Genomic DNA, 26,203 nt, shown 5'->3' on the forward strand with positions numbered 1-26,203 from the left:
TAACATCCAAATGCTTTCTTTCCTTTGTCCTCCACAAATCCTTTTAACTCCTTTTGTCTTAATTCCTTGTCTTACTCTTGCTTTCCAGTGTTCAGTAATGTATGTTTCCTTTGACCTTTATTTGTAAAGCTAGGCCAATATTTTTAATCAAGTGTTTACAGTCAGATGCCTAAATCTATATTAAGCATCGAAATAAGGCTTGCATTTTAAATGAGTCAAGCACTGAGTCAATAGCGGTTGTGGCCTCTCAGTACTATTGAAAAATAGCCCAGCTCTTTAGATGCCCAGTACTCTACCCACGAGCTGGAAAATGTTTGCAGCCATTTTGGTATAATTCTTACCTTCACTGTGCAGTATAGTCTTTACATTAAGTAAAATTCTGCTATCATGCTGTACCTTTCGTATAAGAACACTGGAGCCTTCATGGCTAACCCAGGTATTAGAAATAACTATACATCTAACAGACAGTTGTATCTTTTGTGGTTACACTTGCTGTTACAAAACCACTCAAAATCTTGTAATTGTGTTGTGTTCAGTGCACGATAAAAAGCTGGCTATACAACAAGAAGAAAACCATTATGTTATTTTGCTTTTTGTTAGGGAAATGGTGTATTAGTGGATAGGTGCTTCTGCTGAAAATGTTTGTTCATCTCTTGGATATGATCCTCATACTACCTGTCTTCCAGCTGTCAGTTCATGATTCAGGCAGGAGCTTGCAGGGATATGTGCATTGGCTGGAGGGGATGTCTGGAGGAGCTGGGAAGCAACCAGATGACTGACAGCGATTCAGGCGAGACTCGGCATGGAGGGGGTAGGTACAGAGAAAAGCTAATCCTATAGAGGGAGTTGAAGGCTTTTTTGAGGGAGGATGAGGGAGGTAGAAAGCATCTGAGGGATTTGCTTTAGAGAGAATTTAAGGTTACATCTGCATCTCTCTGCAGCTGAAGGAGCCTGAGAGCGAGTTAGTACAGCACATATTATCAGTTACACCAGCACAGTGAAGCTGATATGGTTATGTGAGGGTAGCAACCCATGTGAACACTCTTATTCCAGAATTATTAATTCTCTTTTTTTCCAGTTTAATGTAAATATTGTGTAAAGCTGAAATGTTGATAGGGTTTGTGGTTTTTTCTGTTTTTTTTTTGTTGTTGTTGTGGTTTTTTTAAAGAAAAAGAAAAAAAAAAGAAGAAACAAGCATTTTTGCCAGTAGAGTTAACGACGCAGGATTTTAATTTTATGTAACTGAAGCTGTTTAATTCAGCCCTTGCAGTATCTTGGTGTATTTCCAGCATGTGTACAGCTCTGACTATACTGTTTTCCTTGCAATAACGTTAATATTAGCTAGAAATGGAGACCTGCTGGAGATAAAACCAATGGCAGATGAGCTTAGCTAAAAGCAAAAGCTACAGTCTCTCAGATAATACCACAAGACAGCTTGAAAGGCTAATATATCATGCAAATGGTGGACCAGAATCATTTAGGCATAGATGGTCTGTGGGCTGTACAGAAGGAGTGAATCTTTCTGTATTCAGCTGTGCATGTGTGTGTGCGCGTCTCACTCCCCCTCCACCCGCTCCTCTCCCTCTGTCTCTCCCAGACAGGCGAACAGATCTGCTTCTTCCTTTGTGTTGCCAGTCAGGTCCTCCCTCTGCAGTCTTACACAGGAAGAAGATTTATAACAGCTGCATGCAATGCCAGTGTCTCAAAGAGACAGTATCACGCCATGTGGAGGATTTTCATATGGGGTTTAACTTTGCTCCACTGAATTGGAAAGGTACATTTTTTTAATCTTAATTATTTTAAACACTTAATTCCTGTGACTTTTATCTCCTGCTAAATTGTGACCTCCAAATACTATCATCTTTAAATCACAATCTGTTGTCACAGTACTGTAATGGCTGTGATGTCTTAATTGAAAACATGGGGATGTAAGGATTTCAAAAGTATAATTAGGGCACATTTCAATGTGAAGCTGTGAGTGCTGTTCTGTAAGATGGGCATCTGATATTTCTGCCATACTGTATCAGAAATATAAGATTCAAACTAGAAAATGAAAATACAGCACACATGCAATGCAACTGTGTACCATATGTTAAGAAATGTGCACCTCGTAAACAGCGGACTAATTAGCTAGAGAAAACAGAGATGTCTGAATGATGATGCTAGAAATAAAAAGGATAATGAAATATCGAGACAGACTTGTGTAGGAGATCCACCTGGCAGCAACTTGCCAGGTTTATCAAATTAAATGAAATCAAAGGAAAAATTATAGGTGAGAAAAAATGAATGTAACAGCACTGTTTCCCTTTGTTTCAAGCTCTCAGTTGCCTGCTTCTTACCTCCCTGACTAGTGGCATGTGTTATAATTAACGATGAGGGAAGCATTAGAGTCAGAAAAGCCCAAAAGCTTAGACATGTTCCCTAGATTTGGAGAAAATCTCTATCAAATTTGACAAGGGACACTTTCTTGGGTTGTCTCTCTTCTACCTCTCTAACAACAGGAATACAAAATTAAAATAGACTTCCTTCTGGCATTTCACTTCTTAGCCTCCCTGCTTTCCAAAAGGGAACACACAAAGTTGAATTATTTGATTTCTAGAAATTCCTAGAAGGGCTAACCTCTGTCAGTGTCTAGGTTCCATGTTAGTAACAGAGTCCGTCTTCAGACGAACCTAAAATCAGAAAATATAAAGCCTGGATAAAAAAATCAGGAAGAGAGGCAGTTGCACTATAAGAAGTAAAACACCACACAGCCGGCTATGGCAGGGAAGGGTCTGTATCTAGTTTTTCTAACTCAAATACATGCACTAGTTTCCTTCTTCTACCCTGTTTTCCCTCATCCCATAAAGAGCATATATAAACATGTTGTATGTGATTTGCCTTAGGACTTCTCTTCCCAGGGTCAATGAGCTCCAGAAGAGTGTTCACTGTATTCACTCCCTGTTGGTTTTCAGCAGCAGGAGGTCCAAGACATGCTTATTCTTCTTTTTGGAGAAACATCACCAGAATCTAATTCCACTATTCACTCAAACCTCCGGTTTTCCTCAAGTGTTGTCCACCCAAAACCACTCTCATTACATTGCTCTTGAGATCTACTATAACGAGTGTTATCAGGAGAATGCTTGCTTTTGTTCCTCCTGATTACTAGAGCCTTTTGTCTCCAATTTCTACAGCTAGTCCACCGGTAGTTTTAGTTGACGAAAGCTGCAGAAGGGCTGACATAAAGATTCCTGCCCAAGTGGCATGTTAAGTTCATATGCTGACAGCTGTTTAACCTGTAACAGTAACTGTATCCATTCTAGTGTGCTAGGAATGCTATGGTACCTAGCTTGGAGTAACATTAGCAAAAACCCAATGACATCAGGGAATGCAGTCTGCTACCTGGCTATTATACAATTGTTTGCTATTGTTTAAAGAAGCTTGGAGCTGGTCAACAGAAAGGCTTCCACAGAATGAGCTTAAAACCTAACAGCCTACAGAAACTGTTCATAGCTGTGTGGTCTGCTTTTAGTGTAGGGTGTAGCTTTCTCCACTGCTAATTAAGCCTGTAGTATCTGAACTATTCACATGAAGTTCTTTCTACAAGTTACTCTGATCCAACAGATAAATTTATGCACACTGTTTACATATGAAATGAAACCTCAACATTTCTTAAGTCTACATGAACATCATCACAGTTAGATGTCATTTTTGATCTAGAAAACAATATCCACAGGGTTATCTTCCTTTATCTCTGGTCCACTGAGGTGTACACTGCCTGCATATGTCACAACTTTTGAGATCTTTTTGGGACAAGATTTGGACAAGCATCTCTTTGAAATCTGTACAGAAAAGGTGATTGTACACAACAGCTCACTTGAGAAGTACCAAACACAGTAAACAATAAAGAGGGGCAGAAGCTGTACAAAAGGCTTCAGTGTGCATGCACAAATACAGAGACACAATGTCTGTGCATGCATTTGCATTAAGTCTACATAGCCATAACGCTAAGTAAACAGAGCTTGAATTTCAGCACTGGACCTCTGGTTTTCACACTGCTTGACTTCATTCTGCTCAGTTTGCCTGGTGCAAGCTAGCACCCTGCCAGACAATTACCAGGCATGGGGATAGCATTTGCCAGGAATCATTCCCAGTACCCAACATCATCCTTGGTTTCTCCGAAGCTGTCTCAGGAGGTTTGGCACCATGACACATTCCTCCTGCCACGCACCACAGCGTGCTGCAAATTCTCTGTTTCATACCAGAAAAAACCCTGTGCTAAAAAGCTGCAATGTGACCCTCACGTTGTTTCAGACACTTGGTCCCCTTGAGGCGACACTCAAGGCCAAGTGTTATGTAGTGTGCCTGCAGCCACTCTGTGCCATTTAGCCTTACGGACAGAAAGCAGCCCTCAGCCCTATTTTATTTAGTGACATATATAGCCAACAAGACCTTCTGAGTTAAAAGTTACGGAACACTGAATGAGTGCAGTGTTGAGCCATGAGAAAGAAATAAAACTAAGACAAATGGCATATGTCTCATATATTTGTCAGAAAGGTTAAAAAAAAAGTATAGACCATATGAGAGACAAATGTTTGCTTCCCTTTGTGCCTTAGAGCACCGAAATATCTCAGTGGGATAAACTGAGTTTTTCTACAGACTTGTCACACCACAACAAAATGCTTAATCTCCAGAGAAATCACAATCAGGCAGCTAATGCTCAGTTGTCTAGGAGAATATTCATGCTGGTGTACAAGAGTATATTCATAGAGCCAGAATAAAGATCTTCCTATGCAGTTTATGTTGTTGATTGAAACTAGACAAGTTTCTTCTTTCCATATCAGAGATAAATCTGGTGTTTAAAAGGGGAAAGAAATAAACAAACCACCCCACAACCTTAAGCCTCATACCATAAAGAGCTGGGATTAAAGTAGGGGATTCAAGTATTCTGTTTAAATGGATAGAGATGTAAGAACATTGGTGATGCCAACAACCCTACGGAAATATTTAGCCAGGTTTAGTCTCAAACAGAGTATGTGACCTGCATTTTACAGGAACAATAGAAACACTGGGAATGCATATAGTTCTAGAAATTCCACAAAAGAATAAAATCCCTTCTGATTCATGTCACATGTAGCAAGCAATGCTAGCAATAGAACAATATTTGCAAATAGGATTTATAAAAGAAATGAAGTTGTTTAATAGAAGCTATCAGCCCATCAAGCTAAACTATTAAGACTGGAAGCCCAGAAAGGATTTAGCTGATTCCATTCAGGAAACATACTCTTGGTAATGACTGATGTAGATGTATTAAAAAATGTGTTAGATGATGGCCAAAAGACGAACTATGTCATAGTTATTGTCATATGTTCTTGAGGGCAAATAGTATTAAATAGCATTGTGGAAAACACTGTAGTAACATATCAATTCAGCATACAATCTAAAATGCTCATAAATAAAGCTTCAACCAGTGTTCATGAAACTGCTAAAAGTAGCATGACTTTCTTCACGTTCTTTATGTAGTTAAGACAACATTTCTGTTGTAGTTCCATGAAATCTGTAACCTGCAAATGCAGAAGTTAAAAAGTGTTTCTTTTAGAAATAGTCGCAGATAATGGTTGAAAACTCCATCATCAAGGATGGGAAGTTCAAAACCTAGATGATTCCAATGTGTCAGAATAGTTGGAAATATCAGGGCATTATGGAGTTTTGGAAAATAGCACCAATGAAACAGTTTTACCTGAAATAAAAGAGTATATTTCCTCTTGTTTCAGAAATAAAAGAATTTTAGTTTTTTTAATAAGGTCATAGGATACTTCAGGTTGGAAGGGACCTCGGGAAGGATTTAGTGTAAACTAGAGGATTTACTCCTTTTTTTTTGACAGGGGTTGAAGTAAGACTGAGCAGCTTGTAATCCTCCGGGTTGTCCTTTTAAAACTTTATAAAGATTTGATGCAGCTTGTTGGGTCTATGAGCATTTACAAGTTGAGTTCTCTTAAGTAATTCCTGACTTGATCCTTATCCACTGCTGGTAGTTCCTCTCTTCTCTCTCATTATGCTCAGAGGCCTCAAAGAACAAAGCATTGAGCACTTCAGCCTTACCAGAGTCCACTATTGCTGAATCATCCTTTTCATTCAGAAACCATTACACATTTTCCTTGTTCAGCTGTTTATTAATATTGGAAAAGCTCCTCTTGTTGCCTTGATGTCCCTGGCAAGCCTCAATACCATCTGAGTTTTGGTTTCCTTAACAGCATCACTACATACTAGTGCAGTGTTTCAGAAGTTCCTCCACTGTAGCCTGTCCTTGCTTCCATCTCCCTTATGCTGCCTTCTATGGTGGATCTCTGCCTTGAGTTAGTATATTGTTAAGTGTACTTGACTTCCTGAGCACCAGGATGAATCATTCATGTACTTGAAGGAAAATGTCCTCACAGACCTGCTAGATTCTCTGAACTCATTTGCCTGCCAGAGCTGCCTCTCATGGAATTCCACCTTTCAACTTCCCAGATAAGCTGAAGTCTGCCCTCCTGAAGTGCAGGCTCGGTACTGCAGAGCTTGCCTTCCTCTACCTCCTCAGGATCTTGAACTCTATCATTTTGGGGTCACTACAGCCAAGGTTTCTATTGATTATCACATTCCCAAACAGTTATCACTTAGCTAGTGAATGGCAGGTTCACTGGCTGGCCCCTCCAGTGTCTGTATCATAAATGTACCCCCAAGACAATCCCGAAGCCTCCTGGATAGCTTGCTTCTTACTACAGTGCCCTTCCAACAGATGTTAAAATTCCTGTAAGAACCAGCATCATAGGATCAGAAGACTTCACTGAGTGTTTCAAGAAGACTTTATCCAATTCCTCTGGCCACATCAGGTGGTCAGTAACACAGTTTCTCCACAAGGACACCTTCACTGGCCTCTCTTAAGACCCACAAACTCTCATCCATCTCCATGTACTTGAGCTACTCCTTCACATAGACAATAATACTCATTGCTTTCTCTGCCTGTCTTTCTGAAGATCTTGGATCAATCTATCCCACCACTCCAGTCGCCTGAGCTATCCTGTCATTACTTATTGCTTTGATCACAGGTCCTACCACATTATTTCTGTAAGAATAAAGCTAAAATCTGACTTTATAAATGGGACATCACACAAGGATCACAATAAAACCACTTTTACATGGGAGGCTAAAACTACATGAATGCATAAGTTAAAGTACTACTGCAGTCTTGAATTAGACTGAAAATATTGCATATTTGTAATATCTAGTATCCCTAAATATCCCTATCAGAAAACAGTCAGTGGCATATAAAACAAGTAAAACAGAATGTCAGCAATCAGCAGAGACTTCTTCAAAATTTATTAAAAACCCCTTTTCTTCTGAATGATTCATGAAAAAAATATTTTAAAAAATTCTAAGCAATTTTTCAATGTATATTTGCTAGTAAATTCTGTTAGAATAATGTCTGTAGTTGCAAAACTATTAAATATAAGGTAATATAGTACTACCATCATCTTTTTTGAAGTAATTGTATGACACCTGGCATGCTGTTTAAATATTTCATAATACTGGAGGGTGTGGAACAGGCTCTGCACAAGGTACCTATACCACCAAGTCCACTTGATCTTGCAAGTCCAAGCAACAAGATCCTTTCAATACTGTTCAAAGGCAGGTTAGTCAGTACTGTTAGCACGGGGAAGTGGGAGGGTTGGAGTATGGCAGAGTTGGTAGAAAACTTGATATCCAAGGGCAAAACAGTGTCCTAAATACTTTGCCCACAGCATTTTTGTCAAGCAGTAAAATATGTGATAAAGAAGGAGAAACCCACACCAAGTAGTGCTTTAGTGGCTTCAAAATACTTTCAAAAAAGGGCAGGGATAAACTCTTTCTACTTTATTATGAAATTGAATGCATGAGATACTGAAATGTGCCAGCTTAATGTGCCAGTCTGCAAGAAGGTCATACAGCCAGTAAGAAGAGGATTACAGGCCTAAACCTTAGACTAACTATCATAATCTCCTGATTTAGCCAGAGGAGACTCAGATATTTAACAGATTTGCAGTGAAATTAATTGAGAAATTAATGTAGAGGATACCAGTGTAAGGTAGGATATAAATGGGAAAATGAATATGTACTCTTGTTTCATTTTCATTTAGGTTCTGTGAGTGGATTAGTCTGGTTTACACATAGTTGTGTATATTTAGGTATGGTGACAAATATTGCTTAACAGAGGAATATTTCAAATTAACACAGCCTCTTTCCAAAATGGTAGGCCTTATAAATAAAGAAAAATTGTCTAAAGAATTCAGATTAGGTAATATTGCAGGAAGAAGGGAAGTACACGCAAGTGTTCATGATCCCAGACTTTCAAGAACAGATTAATCATTTAGGGTAGCCATTTAACCAAGACTCTTGTTTTCTCGATCACTATGTGGCTTCTGTTATATAAACTCCCTGCCTTTACAGCTGGTAAGTTATGCTTCTCTTGAAGCCAAAAGGTTCTCAGTATATAATTAAAGGTGAGGTGTGACAATAGGCTTCAAATACATGAAAAGCTAGCACAAAGTGGAAAGGAGCAATTTGTTCTCTGTATCATCAGTAGATGAGGCTGAGATGTAATGGACTTAAATTACAGCAAAGTTAGGTGTTAGGAAGCAAATTCCAGTCCTAAGGATAGAGAGAGCTGGGAAGATAATGGCATGGGAGATTGTAAGACTCCATCACTGGAGATTTTTAGAAGAAACACCAGTCAGACTGATATAAGCATAGCTGAGTTTGCATTAGAGCTGAAAGATGGAAGAAATGTCCTCTTGAAGTCCTTTTCAGACCTGTGATTCTATTATTCAAAGTCTGCTTCAAAGAGTAACAGTCTTTAATGTGTTTCAGATGGAATTACATCTCATTCAGGTATTTGTGAAATATTCCAATTAAACATAAGACTCACTAAAACCTGAAAACTGACATGAGTGCACTAAATTAATCTCTCAAGTAGTTCTTTGACCTCTTATGTTTTTCCTTTGGCTTATTGCTGGCATCATGCTTGAGAAAGCTGCAACCTGATAAATACATAGATAGCTGGCAGTGACTCAAACTTCTCCAGCTGTGTTCATGCTTGGCCTTCCTTTTCTTAAGAGTTTCATCTCATTTTTGCCAGTCATTAAGTTCATCGACTAGTGTTTAGAGACTAGTAAGTGACAAGCTTAAAGATAGTAAATCATACAGAAAGTCTGTGTACAACTAAAACATTGCTTATTTATGGTAGCACTCTTTTTTTCTACAACAGCTGGCCCAATCTTTAAACAGTGCATGTACTGACACCCAGCATATTGCATTTGAAAGCTAGAATTTGACTAGATTGTACAAGTAATGAAATATCAGTAAACTGGACGTTTCCTAAATAAAGATTCACAACTAGTTGCTTCCTGGCCTTGAGTAAGACATAACCCCTTTCCTCCTGTTTCCATTTTTCAGTCAGTAAAATGCTTTGTAGTTTTTGTAGTTTTCTTCCAGGTTCAGCTGTAGCAGTCATGATTGACTTCTCAGTTAAGTCAGCAGCAGGGATGCAAGCTTCTTTCTCACCATTAGATAACACTGTAATCAATAGAAATTGTTTGCTCTCTTAAAAATATGAAGGCTTTCCTAAGAAAAAAAACCCTAACCATCCATATGAAATTGAAAGGAAATGCATAAGCTCTTTCCAGGTCAGTTAAACACAGAGGGTTCTTCACCTTGTACCAGAACATAGAGAAGCTCCTTTCTGCCTAGCCTTGCTATTCTGTAGGTAACCTCCTGTTGTTCTAATGGAGATTTATTTAATTTTTACTTTTAATAAATTTCACTGAAACAGAATGCTACTGAAGGAGGAATAATAAGACAACTCTTAAAAGTCTAAATAGAAAAGAATTTTCAACTTATTAAGGTTAATCAGGAAAAATAATCACCTAAATTTAAAGCACTATGAAATAAATCCTGTCATACTGAAATCATATGTTTAGTATAATTCTTCATGCTATAGAACTTTCAGGGACTCACGTATTATTGATCCTGATTTTGTGAACAGCAGAGTAAGTCAGAGAGACTTCCATTAACAGCAGTGAACTTGCACCTCTGTTACAGTGAATGAATTTATACCAGAAGAAAATCAGGAAATGCACAATAAGAGCCAAGACAATTAGTTATACAGTAAGTGGTGATAAAGATGGCAGCCTGTGTGTCTAAGTGTGGACTTTGCAGAAGAAATGTGAGCATTCCCACTTCAGTTAAACCATTTAGAGACGTAAGATCCAGAGCATTGTATTAACTCAAATCTAAATCACAAAAGTAGGTTCAGACAAAGTAAAATATCAGATTCAAAGAAAATGTTTTGGAAGAGAAAGAGTAGATGAGACAAGCCAGAAAGCCCCATGTTCTTTAGTTCTACAATATGCCATAAGAAAAATATATTACGAAAATACCAGGGAGAAACAGCAATTTGGAGAATAAGAAAACACAGGATCTCCCCAAAAGTGAGAGAGCCAGCATTTTAGGGGGAGGAAAAGATCTGAAATAACTCATAATTAAAGAATCTTCACTGGAAAGTATAAAATACACTTTTCCTAGAAGGCATCCACCACTCAGTGCACAATGACTTCTGGATTCTTTTTAGCATTCTTCAAACAAGTCCTTCAGTTAACCAACCAGGGTTTGATTCAGACCAAAAAAAAATCTTAGGTTTCTTTTGTTAATGTTTAAAAATTTTGGCCAGTAGTGTAGTCTAGAGTAGATTCCTTCTCAATAGACACAAATCAACACTTCCAGAGGGTAGTACATTCCTCTTCTCAAATTCCTTTCTTATACACCTCTAATGATCAACTTGTCCCATCTTTGATGTTTCCATTGCCGACCGAGGAAATCTAGAAAATTAACTTAACCAAGGTACCTATACTACTACTAAAGATCAGCTTTGTCTAAAGGTCTTTCTATAAATATAGCCTCTTGAGGTTCCACATCTATAACATATAATTGATTTCCTGGTAATTAATAAATATGCTGAACCTCTGAGGTAAAAGAAAAGTTGGATTTCTGTTAGTAACAGTCCTTTGGACTCAAATTCACGACTGTCTCATTGCAGTGGGGTTTATTCATTGTGTTGGTACACCTCTGCATAGGCAATATGCAAACTAACAGGCATGCCCCAGTAATCCAAAATGAAGGGAATTATGAACCTAATAGTCCTATTATGAACCTAATTATGAACCTGACAGTACTACGAAGGATTAAAGATATTGGAAAACAGGAAATTATAATTTCTTCCAAGTATTGCCATGTTTTGGATTTTTGTGGTATGAAGCCCCTCCTTGCTGGAGGACTTGTCACACCATGTACACAGTAATATTTTTATTTGCTTTCGGGAACAACTGAAGGGACAAAATAGTGTGATTTTAAGTTTCCCTGTATTAAAAGTCTGTAAAAATCTGTTCTTTGCTTGAAGTCTGTAAGAAACCACAAGCAACTCCATATGTCCCTTTCTTTTGTGCTACTTTTATGCCTTTTATTTTGCAGTGTAAAAAACCACCACTGGAACCCCGTGACAGACCTTGATTAACAGTGCTTAATCTTTTCTCCAGAGAAAACTTGAACGAAGAAAGTGTTCTAAAACAAGATAATAAAATGTTATCATTCCTTCACTCTCATTTTATTAAATATGCTCATCTTATTTGCAGAGTCAATCTATCCAGTTGGCAACTTTGTGAGGAGACAGAATGCATAAGGAAAAATGGTTTTGAAACGTATGTTTACATAATCTATCTGCAATGGTAATCTTACTGACAGACATTTGTCACTGATCGTTCTGTTGAGGTACAATATAATTTGTGCTCCTTTTGTCTTTGTTACTGGAAGTTAAATGGGGAAAGAGATAACTGTAGAAAAGCCTGTAACTTTTTTTTTTTTTTATTAAGGTTCACCTCTTAAGTCAGGAATTCCTCCCAATATCCATGAAGCCATTTGTGACTGTACTTTTTGTTTTCTAGCACAAGAACAGAAATACTCAATGAATTCAAAAGGGGGCAATTTTTTTTACTGATAAAACAAACCATTCTCTCACTCTGTAACAGGGCTTTAATTTTCATCAATGTCACAGACTGCTGTTGAAGGTTATAGTTGAGTAAGTTTTAGAGGGTTGTTAGATGTTTATATGCCTAGAAGGAAAATATAATATCAGAATATTTACTAACAACAATAGAATATTTGGGAGATCAAAATTCACACTTCAGGCCTTAAGCAAACCACAAACTTAAGGAATAGAGATGAGCCATTTAATGAAGCATTTTTCCTATGGTTTACTTCACACATCTTCCTGTGGGAAGCTTGTTGCTAGCCCTCAGACTCTGAATGGTGGACCTAAATAACCTGTTCTAGCAGGATGATTCCTGTATTCTTATGTAAAACTCTGAGAACGTCCCATTAATGGTCTCTGCCATTATTTACCCTTGCGCACAGGATATTTTGCCCTAGGAAGATGATAGATGTTTTGGGGTAAGAGAAAAGAATTGAAAGCCTGGAGCTGAATTGGTCTTCTTTTATAGTCAATGGGATGCAAAGGAGAAAAACAATTCAAGGGATACCTTACCATAGACCCAAAAGTCACATCCTTTTTTCACTCACAAGATATAAGAAAACCCCTTGGTAGATCTGGTGAGTTGACCTTGTCTAGCCACCACATGCCCCCCAGACCTCTCAACTGGACTGTGGACTGGGGAGAAGAAATATGATAAAAGTCTTGTGGGGTGAGATAAGGACAGGGAGATCGCTGTAACAGGCAAAACAGTCTTGACTTGGAGATACTAATTTAGTTTCTTGCCAATTAATAGTGAATTAGGATAATGAAGAATAACTCCAAATCTAAAAGCACTCCCCTCTCACACCTCTCTTCTTCGTAGCTCAGCTTCACCCCCCATTTCTCTACCTCCTTCTCCCAAGCAGCCCAGAGGAATAGGGAATGAGGGTTGTGGACTTTTCATTATATGTTGTCTGTGCTGCTCCTTACTCCTTGCACTCTTCCCCGGCTGCACTGTGGGGTCCTTGCTACAGGAATCAGTCCTTCATGACCTTCTCCAACCTGAGATTCTCCCTATGGGCTACAGTTCTTCACAAACACTTCCATAGGATGCAGTCCTTCAGGAGCAGACTGCTCCAGCGTGGGCTCCTCTCTCTGCAGGGCTGTCTTTTGGGCATCCACCTGCCCCTGCATGGGGTTCTCCATGGGCTGAAGGTGGATTTTGCTCCATCGTGGACCTCCATGGACTGCAGGAGACAGCCTGCCTCACCATGGTCTGAACCACAGGCTGCAGGGGAGTCTCTGCACTGACCTTGGTGTCTGCAGGGTTGTTTCTCTCACATATTCTCACTCCTCTCTCTGGCTGCTGTTACGCAGCAGGTTTTTTCCCACTTCTTACCTTTGTTATCCCAGAGGCACTATCACTGCTGCTCATGGGCTCAGCCTTGGCCATTGGCAGGCCATTCTTGGAGTGAGCTGGCATTGGCTCTGCTGGACATGGGGGAAGCCACTCCTGTAGCCCAGTCTGCTACCAAAAGCTTACCACATAAAGCCAATACAATACAACTTTTCAAGCACCCCCTGATCTTTTCATGTCCATGTCCTTTTCTATTACAACCATGTTGCTGTATAGTATACATAACTGGCACCACCTCAATTGTCACACCTTGTCTGTTGCACAAAGATTTCAAAAGCTTAATTTGATACATTTTCATCCTGATATGCTGTAAAAAAACTTTCCAACATACTTTTTCTTCACCTATGTGGTAATAATTTAGGACCAATATAACTCAATGTATTTAATACTTTTATGTGATATATTATATATTCAAGGATATATAAAAATTAAAATATAATTTGTGTATATGCTTTATATATATATAGTTTCTTCTTTTCCCCTAGTTGTATGTAGATTTTTCCAATGGAATAGAGAGCTTTCGCTCCAGGTGGAATAACCACGTAAGTCAGAAAATCACCTAAATTATAATATATTTGTAAATAATATATTTAATTGTGCATAATTTAATATACTATTAAAAACTGTTACATATTATATGCATTAAATATAGAATGTTTAATATATATTTTGCATTTTCTATTGTTTAATATATTATATAAAATATAATCACTGTAAGAGTTTGGTGGGACAACTGGGAAGCTAATCTATAGGCATAGGTCTGGAATGGCATCTGAAGCATTTCCATAAGAGTTCCCTAAATATTGAACCAAGTTTAATTGTGTAAGCATGAAATTCCCTCAAATGCAATCAAGAGGTAGTACATACTTGGTTAGAAAATTAGAGCCTAGTGAAAATAGAACCTTCTAACTGGCTGCTTGAAGGATACTTTGACTTTAGCAGTTCGTCCAAACTCTCTATTAATTTTTTTCTTTGTTTTTTTTGTAAGTTTATACAATATAGATATTCTATCTTTTTCTATCCCCACATATTTTACTTTCTAAAATTGTCTCTAATTCTTTTCACTGCTTTAATTTCTCTTTTTTAAAATTAGCTGTTTTTCTTTGGTGTTAATGAAAAAAATGGTCTAAACTTGATCTTCAGTTGCTTCAGCTGCATGCTTCATCACTGGCCTTTCTTGCTTTTCCCTTATTAATTTAATCCAAAATGCTGGTCTAGTAATCATCTACATTATGGACAACCTCTATTATGATCTATTCATTAACCTCTCATTATCTTCATTCCTGACTTCCAAACTCTGCATAACTCTACTGTCATTATTGGCAATTTTCTCTGCAGTTTCTTAACTTTGTCCTTGTCTCCTCTAAGTCGTGTCCACTTCAGTTTATTGTTTTGTTCTTGTCCATAGGCCCCAAACTCTGGGGAGTCCTTGGATGTCTGAATTAAGGGTGAACAACAGGCCAAGAGTCAAAGTGCTTGCAACCAAACAAACTCTCTATCGGGAACAGTCATGGAAATTTTTAAAGATTTTCAAAGATCCTTCACACTCCCTTTTATCTTTCCTACACAGTTAAAATACTTTTCATTTTTGGTTTCTATAATTCTCAAGGTGTTGTAAAAGCTGAGTAGACCTTGTTAGCCTAATTTTTACAGTGCTAATATAGGGTAAACCTAGCATAGGTAGTGGCAAGTTCAAGCAAAATCATATCTTCCGAAGAGTAAAATGACAAAATAACAGCAGAAATTAGTATCATAAACTCAGATAATCTACCTGGGTAGATAAGCCTAGATTAACATTTCCTATCAGATGTTCATGTCAACTTAAATACACCCTTTTTTACTTTAAGGTAGCAAGTTATGAAAGCATTGCTCGTCCTTCATTGGGATACAGTGGTATTATACTCAGAGAAGCAAAAAGTATTCTTGTGTTCAAGGTTAAAAATATTTTCCTTTCAAGATGCTGCCATGGAACACAATCAGGATCAAAACTCACTGTTGAGCTGAGTAATAGAAAGGAGTACTTTCTTACAGTCAAAAGGCTTTTTTTCCCTTCACTGCAACTGCAGATGAAACAGGTGAACCAATACTGGCCTTCAGATATATTAAATTATGTTTCATTGATGGCAAAATCCAGTTCCCAGCTAATATTCCATTTAGTAGATGGCTTAAAGTGCACCTTAATCTGCATTGTGCCCCAGGTTTGACATTATTTGTGTAGGGCATCACAGGTTGATAGTATTTTTTTCTGCTGACAGGCACAGTTCTCTTCTCCATTAAAGCTTATGGATATTTATAACTAGAAGTGTTCTTGTACTAGCGGGTAATATGGAGCACTTCTCTGCAATCTGCTGTTTGACAGCTTCTATTTACTGAGATCTTACTGATGAGAACATCCATAGCTCTTTTAGTTACTAGATAATTGTGCCAAGGTGATCCTGATCCCTGAACTGAAGGAAGCAAAGAAACAAACCCCCAAATTCTTGTGTCACATTCTTACTAGAAGTAATAGACACCACCTTACTCAGATAAATAGCAAATCAGCTCTAACTTCTTCATCATTTTTTCCCGTTTCTTCAAAATAAATGTAGACCATCCCAGACAAGAACACTGCCTGCATAGATACAAGTAAAAGTATATTTTCTTAATTCTTAAGAACATGGAAACAGTATAAAACTCCAGTGCATTAAGAAGCAGGCAATTAGAATCAGAACAAGGGAATCATTGGAAGGATCTTTGGATTATTTCATCCAACCCCCTACTCAAAGCAGGAGTATTGCTAACACTAAATCAGATTGACTTTATCGTGTCCTGAAAACCCACGAGTGGAAACTCCACAACTCCTCTGTGTAATCTTAGTGCTGTGCTGAACTACCATTTTTCAGCGTTCCAGTGCTGAAAAATATATTCATAATGCCCTGCTTGAACCTCCCAAGCTGCAGTTTGTGGCCATTTTCTGTCAGGAAGTCCAGGTACAGAATGAATCATAGAAAGGCTTGGTTTGGAAGGAACCTTAAAGATCATCTAGTTCCAAGCCCCCGGCCATTGGCAGGGATGCCACCCACTAGATAAGGTTGCTCAGGGCCCCTTCCAACCCGGCCTTGAACACTGACAAGGATGGGGCACCCACAAGTTCTGTGGGCAACATGTTCCAGTGTGTCACTACTCTCTGAGTAAAGAATTTCTTCCTAGTATCTAATTTAAACCTTCTCTCTTTCAGTTTAAAGCCATTCCCCTTTGTCCTGTCACTATCTGCCCATATAAAAAGTCACTCTCCCTCCTTTCTTATAAGCCCTCTTGAGGTACTGGGAGGTCACAGTGAGATCTCCCCAAAGCCTTCTCTTCTCCAGATTGAACAACCCCATCTATCTCATCCTGTCTTCACAGGAGAGGTTCTTTCTGACAGGAACTCTCCAGTTTCTCCACATTAGCCTTGAATAGGGGGACCAAAAGCTGGACACAATGGTTGAGGTGTAGCCTCACACAGTAGAAGAGAATAATAAGTTCCTTTGATATAGTTGCAAAAATTCTCCTAACTTAACCCAGTATGCAATTTGCCTCATCTGTAATGAGAACACACTGGGGCCTTAGATTCAGCCAGTTGTTTGCTGCACCTCCATGGCCTTTTGGTCAGCTCACAGCTGTATTGAATTATTCTGTCCTGGCAACAGAACTTAAAACTTCTCAAATGTGAGCTGCATGGCCTTTCTTTTGGTCCAGTTCTCCAGCATCTTATGATCTCTCTGAATTGAAGCTTTAATATTTACTGTGTGAAACATTTACTTTGATTTAATATCTTCCACAGATTTACTGAGAATTCTTGTCTCATCATTGAGGTTGTTGACAAAGATATCAAATAGTCGTGGAGCCATTGTCACCCCACTGGGTCTAGTGCTCATTACCAGCTTCCACTGGACATCATATGACTGATTACCACCCTCTGAGCACAGAAGTCCAGCCAGTATTAAGCCTACCTAGATGTACATTCATATAGCACATCCCTCTTCAATTTACATGCTGCTAAGAGCCCCAGCAAAGTTAAGGTGTATTAACATCCACTGTTGTCACTTCATTCACATCACTAGGCACTTTTTCACTGAAGACAATTGAGTTAACAAGCATGATCAGTCCTTGGTTAACCTTTGTTACTAACTTGTTCTTCAGTGTTGTCATGGTTTAACCCCAGCCAGCAACTAAGATCCACAGAGTCATCACTCCCCCCCCTGCAGGAGGATGGAGAGAATAAGAAGAGTAAAAGTGAGAAAACCTGTGGGTTGAGATAAAGACAGTTTAATAATAAAACAACAACAACAATAATAGTAAGGAAAACAAAAAAGATAAGACAGAGAGAGAAAATAAAACCCAAGAAAGACAAGTCATACAAATGAAAACCATTTCCCACCATCAACTGACCGATGCCAAGTCAGTTCCTGAGTATTGGCCCCCCTGGTGTCCTCTCCTCCATCTTTATATGTTGAGCATAATGCCATATGTGGGATATCCCTTGGATCAGTTGGGGTCAGGTGTCCTGGCTGTGTCCCCTCACAACTTCTTGTGCACCCCCAGCCTCCTCATTGGTGGGGTGGGGTGAGTAGCAGAAAATACCTTGGTGCTGTGCAAGCACTGCTCAGCAGTAACAAAAACATCCCTGTAATATCAGCACTGATTTGGTCACAAATCCAAAACACAGCCCCACACTAGTTACTCTTAAAAAACATGTCTATCTAGACCCAGCACAATTTTTTAGAAATATCATCTAAGAATCTGCTTCCAAGGACTGAGATGAATCTGACCAGCCTGTAACTCCCAAATGGTTCTTCTGACATTTATATGGCTGGACACTGGGCATATTCTTTTCATTTTTTCATTTGTAAGGGACTTTTCCAGATTGCTTCAATTTCCTTGACCACAGGTAAGTAGCAGTTTTACAATCACTCCAGCTGTGTGCTTCAACACTTTTAGATGAATCTCACTGAGGCCCAGGGATTTTAGCACATCAGGATCCTTCAAGTAGCCCCTAACCTGTGACAATTCCACTCTTGACTGGTCTTCTCCTTCCCAAGCATGACTGGCTTGTGCAGTGATCTGGTCTCAGGCTTTTCCTAGAGGGACTGAGGTAGGGAGGTGGAGAAGGCATCAAATACTTTAGTTTTATCCATGTCATCCATCACTGGGCTGTCTTCTCCCTTTCATCAACAGTGCTGCATTTCCTCTGAACTTTTTGCTCTGAACATTTTTCTATGAGCAAGCTGACAGAATTACTTCTTGTTACTCCTCATGTCACTAGGCAGTTTTAACTCCAGTTGGGCTTTGGCCTTCCGTTACTCTGTGAGTAATGTTTCTCTCTCGTGTCCTTCCTTGTTTGCAATTTCTTGTGTGCTCTCTAGGTTAGCTAACATCACTTTGATAATTATGAAAAATCAATGGTTCATGTTATTGTATTGCTATTTGCATTGCATCAGTTTTGTGCAGCCTGTGTTTGGTCACAGTTTATGTTCTTGTGTCATGTTTAGTAAAGTAACAGTGGATTAACATAAATATATCTATTTATATATATACAGATAAAGATAAAGACAGACAGATAGGTAAAAACTCTTTTGTTAAAGTGGACCAATATAAGGGTCTATACTAAGCCTGTGGGCCACTAGCAAGTCAAACTTTTCCAGATAGTCACAATGCTTGCATTCCTTCTCATCAAGAAGAAACTTATTTGTAATATTTCCCTAAAACCCCTATCCATAGAAGCCCACTGTTCAAAGTCGCATGGCAGTCCAATTGCCCTAATTTATTTTTCAGATGCACCTTAGAGATATATGAACCATTATTCCAGATATTTTCTCTTGATCCTGGTTCCTGCTTTTCTCTCTCTAACTGAGCAACTCATTTAGGGGCTTTCAAGTTTTTTCCTGATCCTTTACTTAAAAAGTAGCATCCAAATAAGACACTAAAGATCCCTTTGCCTTTTAAATGTCAAAACTACAGTTTCACTCTATCTGCAACATTGCTTTTAGATTTTCTTATTATATCAGATAAGTTGGATTTTTTTTTTTTTTGGATAGAGGTGAAACACTGGTTTAAATGCTTCATTTTCTTATGTTTTAGAAAAATGCATTTTCTATTTTGAAGAGACATATCATGTCTAGAAGTAAATCTATCATTATTTTAGAGTGTAAAATTTGAAGACTGAAATGGAGAGAAAATGCTTCAGTTGCTCTGAGCTTTTTGTTCATTCATTTGGCTCTTAGATAAAATATTTGTGAAAACTAGATACACTTTTTTGTCTCTTTCCTGCAGCTAAGGATCAAACTTACGGAAGAATGAGAAAGTATTTTCCACACACAGCTTAAAGTAGCTCTGCCACATGAAATCATCTACTCATAGAATTGTTACAGTTGAAAAGAACCATTGAGCCCAACCATAAAACTTTGATTATTTCTTAAAGTCTATGTTTAATTTGACAATAATTAACATAGGAATATGGGGGAAAATTACTTTCCCTATATATTTAAATAGAACCATCTAGGAAAGAATGTTTTCTATCTTCAGTTTATATCAGAGTCCCCCACACACTGGACATTTTCAGCAAACTGTGCCATAGCTTCTTCCCACTTCCCCAGAGAAGATGTAAGACCACACTTATGATGTCTCTCATGACATCTGGAGGAAAACAATTCTTTGAAAGTTAAAAGGTCAGGCTGAAATTCCAGAGGGCTGGTACCTAAAAGATGCCAAACACAATGACATAATGCCATAATATGCAAGAATCTATTCTTGGTTTATATTTACATGTTTTTTTTCCAACAATATTAATACTACTTTAAAGATCTTTTTGTTTCACAGGCATGATTAAATGTTATTTACATACAAACTATAAGATTTTGTAATATTTTTAAGAGCTTTATCCCACCTGGCTTTGAGATATTTGAGAAATTATTAAAAAGAAACTTAAATCCTATAGCCTTATAGTAAAAAGAAAGAGGTGTAGACAAAAAATACCCCTTCCATACTGATGTTATACTGCAGAAATGATTTTTTTTTTATTTTGTTTCCATACTCCTGTGATAGGTGCCAGAGTTGGCAAACAAATGTTAATTACCAGTGTATGTCTCAGCAAAATTGAATGAAAATTAATGTTAATGTGGATTCACCTAAACTTTTAATATTGTTCCCCTGGAGGATCAAATTCAAATAGCTCCAGCCAGCAACCTTTGCAGAAAGAGGTTAATTTCTGATTCAAATGTGTAACTCCACACAGATAGATGTGTACACAGCTCGGGAGCAGACTAGCTGTACATTTATACTTGGGAGAAAAATACTCATGTAAAAAAAAAAAAAAAAAAGGAAAAGATTGAATAGTTTTCTCCTATCCTATCTCTGTCAGTGGAAAATGCAGGATCACTGGGACTACACCACTATATGAGAATTCCAGACAAATCACCCAAACTCTAACTTATATGCTTTCTTTAATTTTAAAGGCTTTGGAATAAAGTGAAATTTGAAGAGTTAATGAATTTGTTTAACAAAACTCTGTGGGAATGGTGATAGGCCACAACAGTAATGAAAAAAAAAAACACACGGTGACCCTGATTTTTCTCATATCACAAGCAGTTTACAGAAAGCACTGTTTCTAACTGTGTCCATGGAAGTTTACATTCTAAGTATTAAAAGCCTTTGCAAGGTGGAAGGAAAAGCAACACAAAAAGGTTATACTTTAGAAAAGAGACCATCGAGGTGTCAACCGGAAGCAGTCAAATATTGAGATCAGGCTGAAAATGCAGTCTGGGAGCCTTTTGAGGAGAGCAGATTTATTATGATTATTACAGTTTTCACATATTGCCAAAAGTACAGGGAAAATGAGGTCACAAGAGAGAAGAGGCACAAAACTGTGCTTTCTTTTATATGAAAATGACTCTCAAAGGCTTTCTTAAACAAGGGTGAAAAATTATGTACATATTCACTGAGCATTGCTTTAGGATCCCAAGCAGGAAAAGACAAGTAGCACATAACTGAGGATGACACGTAACCTTCCACAGAACATGATGATGTTTTTCCCCTGCATTTCATAGTGTGATGGCACACTCCTCAGGAATGCAGCCTAGGCTCCTTATACAGCTTAGGACTCCATGTCTTCAAAAAGAGATTCCTAGGGAGAGATATGGGGACGGTCTGTAAGTTCTTGTTCACCTGGTCCATACAACTCATGAAATAATTACTGTCTAATTCTCATCACAGTGACTAGGAGTAGACAATAAAAATACCAGCCAAAGCTTGTAGAATTAACAGAAGATAATATCTTTTTACTGAGGGCATATCTATTCTCTGGAACTGATTTTTATAACTTAGTGACTCTTGTGTGGTGAAAATATCACAGAGAAATCAGATCCATTTGGATGAAGGCTGCATAGGTTGTTAATCAGAGAACAGTATATATAGCCTTTAGCATTCCTAAGTGACTTATTCTTGGAAAGGGGGGAAAATTGCTAGTAGAATTATACTTACTGTCTTACAATGGAATCCTTCTTTAGCAGTCCCGGTCAAAAACTGGTCAGATGGACCTTTGCTCTCATCCAGTACAGCTCTTTTCCATTGACTAACCTTTCTCCTTGTGCTTTTATCCTGCCTTTTGTTTATTTTTGCTTAGGGGAGAATTTTTTAAGAAAGGGATGAAAATAGGTGTCCAGATCTCAGTGATTGCCAGTCATAGTGCATTTCTCACCTTTGAACTTTCTTCCGAAAGTTTTCCTTGATGAACAATTGTTATTAGGTCAAATTTGCTATAGTTGCTGCTTGTGTAATTCAACTTATCATTCCTTGTTTGAAATTTCAAGCTTAAATTTAGGATTGCTTGTAAGTACAAATAATGTCATAGAGAGCAAAATAAGAACTACATTTTTTGTCTAATAGCAATATGGCCATTCAGTCTGGCATTATAATTACTGCCTGTTTATTGACCCTTTCATTTTTTAATAAGAGTATCTATAATGTCCTGGAAGAGTGAAGTATAAAAAAGTCCACAATGGCCAGCAAAGAACCACATATTTATACTGAGCTGCTTGAAATGTTTTTGTTCATTGTTTTTAGTTGAAAGGTCTTGAAATAAATTGTTGTAAAAATGTGCTTGGGTAAACTTTTGAGAACTGAATGTCATTCTCTTTTAAATATTTCTGGCCTGGGAGAAGGAGGAAGACATGCTATTGACATGCAATGATTTTACAATGTTTTTTTGAAATATTTCTTTTTCAAAGTATTTTATCACAACAAATTTTTTTGAAAATATGGGATATTTTTCATAATTACGAGGCTTATTCTCCCAAGTTATTTATGCGTTTCTATTTCACAAGGATTTTAATTCAGCTACAGTCAACATTACAGGGGGAAAGTTCAGCAAATCATCTTGAATGCTAGTGCTAAAAACCCTTTTTAAAACATATTTAATCTACTTAATTTTAAATGTTTGCAGCTCATAAAATTTGATCTGGCAAATTTAGAATCCTTTTTTATGAGCTTTTGAGGAGAAACCACAGAGATTTAAAAAGGAAGACTTGGAGGGAAAAAAAGGAGTCATAGATATTTTCTCTGTTATGCAATATAGCCTCTCTGTCTTTAAAAACATCTGTGTCCCAATTTATCTCTAAATTATGCTTATTCAGTGTTTAATAGATTTCAAAACACTTTGCAAGAGGGATCAAAATTGTTATCAGATAAAAGACAAGGAAGTGATTTGTCCAAACTCTAGCACAGAATAGACGACACATCTCCTAAATTTAGTCTATTGGTCAAGTCACTAAATGGCACCAGCTTTCTGAATTGTCCTGTAAGTAAATTCCTCATTCTGACTCAGAAATATTGCAGTACTGTTAAACCCAGACTGAAGCACTCTCCTGTTTGGTAAGGGCAGGGGTTGGCACTCTGCAATGTGTCCGTGATATCTTATTGTGTCTGTGATACCTTATTGTGCAGTAAGGTAAGATTGGTTTGATTAAAAATATAAAATAGAGGTGCCTGATAATTCTGAGGAGTTAACAGTGGCTTATAGGCCCAGAGTGTCTGAAAACTCTCTATGTGTTTTTACACCTATGCATATGACTGTACATATATATGTCTATGTATGTGCACGTACATACAAACACGGATGTACAACATCATATAACAGAGTCATAAAAACAATGAGTGATATCTGTGGAGAAATTTGGAAGCCTCAACTGTAAATCTCAGTATAAGTCAAAAGGATTATTATGAAGTTAGAAAAGATGACAGAGGGTTATTTTTAATATAAAACTGTCAGTTTTATGCTAAAATCTAGTTTCAAATTTCTATGACAAATCTATCATTGACAGTTTTACTTTTTTTGTGATAACTCTTAGAATTTCTGACTTTTTTTGACTATTTTTTTAACTTCTTTTGAGGTTGTTGAGACACTGTTAACTGTGGTCTGCTTTTAGGATTACTTAGAGACATATTCTGTTCCTCTTTAGAATAAAAAAGCCAAAGTATAGTCACTCTTCTTCCAGGAACTCAAATCCCAGTTTCCCTAGTCTGAAGACACCATTGTCTTTTGAGATCACTTTTAAAACAATAGCACCCTGAGGCAATGGGCCAGAAGCAATAGTGTCTGCAATTAGTGTCACATTCAATCCAGACCAGGAGTATAATGTGTTTTGTTTTTACAGAAACCTTATGGGCTATGTAACTCAATTTTATGATGATGTTTTAAGAATTCCCCAGTCATATACCCTGAAAAGGTCTGTATGCTCATTAAAGAAAGGGTCTTATAGTATCTTAAGGAATGTGGACAGAAATTAAATATACGTTTAAAGTCACCTGCCAGAGAAATTTAGCATTTTTAAAAAAAGAAAATTTGGTGGTGAAATAAGAGAGTAATATTTCAGTGGAATAAAGCAGTGGCTCTAGAGACATTAGTATGTTAAGATGGCAGTACAAAGAACAGGTTAATTTCTATTATTGATAGATTATTTTACCTGCTATGAAAGCTAATGTTTTCCATCATGATTTCATTCTGTGAACACCTGTGCAGAAATTGCTTTTTCCCTTAAAGGGTAAAGACATTTTAAGCAGCAGATATCAAGTGCAGAAGCAGCAAATTATAGACTTCTAGAATGAAATTCTGGCCCTAGACAAGATAGGGTAGAAATTACTTCAGTGGAGACTACATTAACCCATGTTCTTCAAATACAGAGGAGGCTTTTACAACAATTGAGGCTGACCCTACTTGTAATGAAAGTCCAGTTTCTGTATCAAGCCCAAAACATCTACACTTGCCTAAATGATAGGCTTCAGAATCTGCTGACATTTTTGCTGAGCAGTGGCTAATTGGTTCAATTGTTAATGATTACCACTAGTGATGGCATTTGCCTTAATGGACTTTCAACATTTTCATGTGGAGCTTCATCTGATTTAGCTATCGCTTCTGAAACTCTCTGTGGGTTTATCTATGCTTCTGTGAATATCCTGGCCTCTCAAACTCTCTAACTGTTTCTGCCCTTCCAGTGCTCAGGTACTCTCAGGGAAGGAGCATCTTCTCTCCTCAAGACTCTACCTGATCCAAGGTGCAACACCCGAAGTCATGCTTAGTGTGCAGAGCCAAACAAGGGCATGCTGTTCTGCATATCCCAAAGTGGGTATATTTTCGTTTAAGCCTTACTTTGGTTGCATTTCACATTGTCAAACTTTCTTGTCCCTTGTCCTTATAATTGTAGCTTTTGGTTGTGACTTTCACAGCCAAATGCCAACAGATAAATAATACCTTTTGGTATGACTCCTCCTGTGAGGACACTAACAGCACAGGAATTTAAATACTGGGAACCAAAAAATTAGCCATGGAGAGATGGTGCACAACTTTTAAAAGCATTTTTCAGAGGTATCTGACTCCTTAAATAATCTTATACGCTCATAGAGCAAAGTCAGGCAAGTTAGGTCAAACATTTTCAATGATGGATTAATTAGCCTGTGTCATTATTTTGAGTGGAAATAGGTTAATAAACACTCAACAATAAAAGCATCTTCCATATCTGAGTTCCCAGCTCTGTCATGGTAACTGACTGTACTTCTAGTCCATGGTTTAAGAGACCTAATTGAGGTTGCACTGAAATGAACAAAAGAAAAATTACCATGCTGTGTACTCAGTTGGAACAACTTAACTAGAAAGTCCCCTTTGAGTATTGAAAGGTCTACCCAGAGCCTTCTCTTCTGCAGGCTGAATAATTCCAACTGTCTCAGCCTATGTTCATAGGAGCTACAGCTTTCTTTTTTTGAGGCCTTCTCTGGACTTGCTCCAAGAGGTCCATGTCCTTCCTGTGCTGAGAACCCCAGAATTGGATGCTGTACTCCAGGTGGGATCTTACCATCTCCCCACAGTGGAGTAGAGAGGGAGAGTCACCTCCCTTGACCTGCTGGTCATGCTACTTTTTATGCAGCCCAGGATTTGGGGCTGCAAGTGCACATTGCTGACTCATGTCCAGCTTTTCATCAACCAGCACCACTAAGTCCTTCTTGGCAGGGCTGCTTTCAATCTGTTCCTCCCCCAGCCTGGACTGATACTTGGGGCTGCCCTGACCCAGGTGCAACACCTTTCACTTGTGCTTGTTGAACTTCAGAATACTCCCATGGGCCCACTTCCTGAGCTTGGCCAGGTCCCTCTGGATGGCATCCCATCCTTCAGATGTGTCAACTTCACCACTCAGCTTGGTATTGTCTGCAAACTTGCTGAGGGTGCACTTGATCTCTTTGTCTATGCCATTTATCAAGATAATAAA

The 26,203-nt window shown here is 38.0% G+C and overlaps 1 long non-coding RNA gene across 1 annotated transcript; it reads left to right on the plus strand.

Annotated features, from left to right (window-relative positions):
* Positions 1-734: 734 nt before the first annotated feature.
* LOC126640116 (uncharacterized) lies at positions 735-25,041 on the plus strand. Its single transcript, XR_007628947.1, has 3 exons — positions 735-811; positions 1,598-1,774; positions 24,939-25,041. It is a non-coding gene; the product is annotated as an uncharacterized LOC126640116 (long non-coding RNA).
* The last annotated feature ends 1,162 nt before the right edge of the window (positions 25,042-26,203 follow it).

The sequence above is a fragment of the Myiozetetes cayanensis genome, unplaced genomic scaffold, assembly GCF_022539395.1.
Source record: "Myiozetetes cayanensis isolate MyiCay16 unplaced genomic scaffold, myiCay2020 scf2-11, whole genome shotgun sequence".
In the NCBI taxonomy this organism is placed as follows: Eukaryota; Metazoa; Chordata; class Aves; order Passeriformes; family Tyrannidae; genus Myiozetetes; species Myiozetetes cayanensis.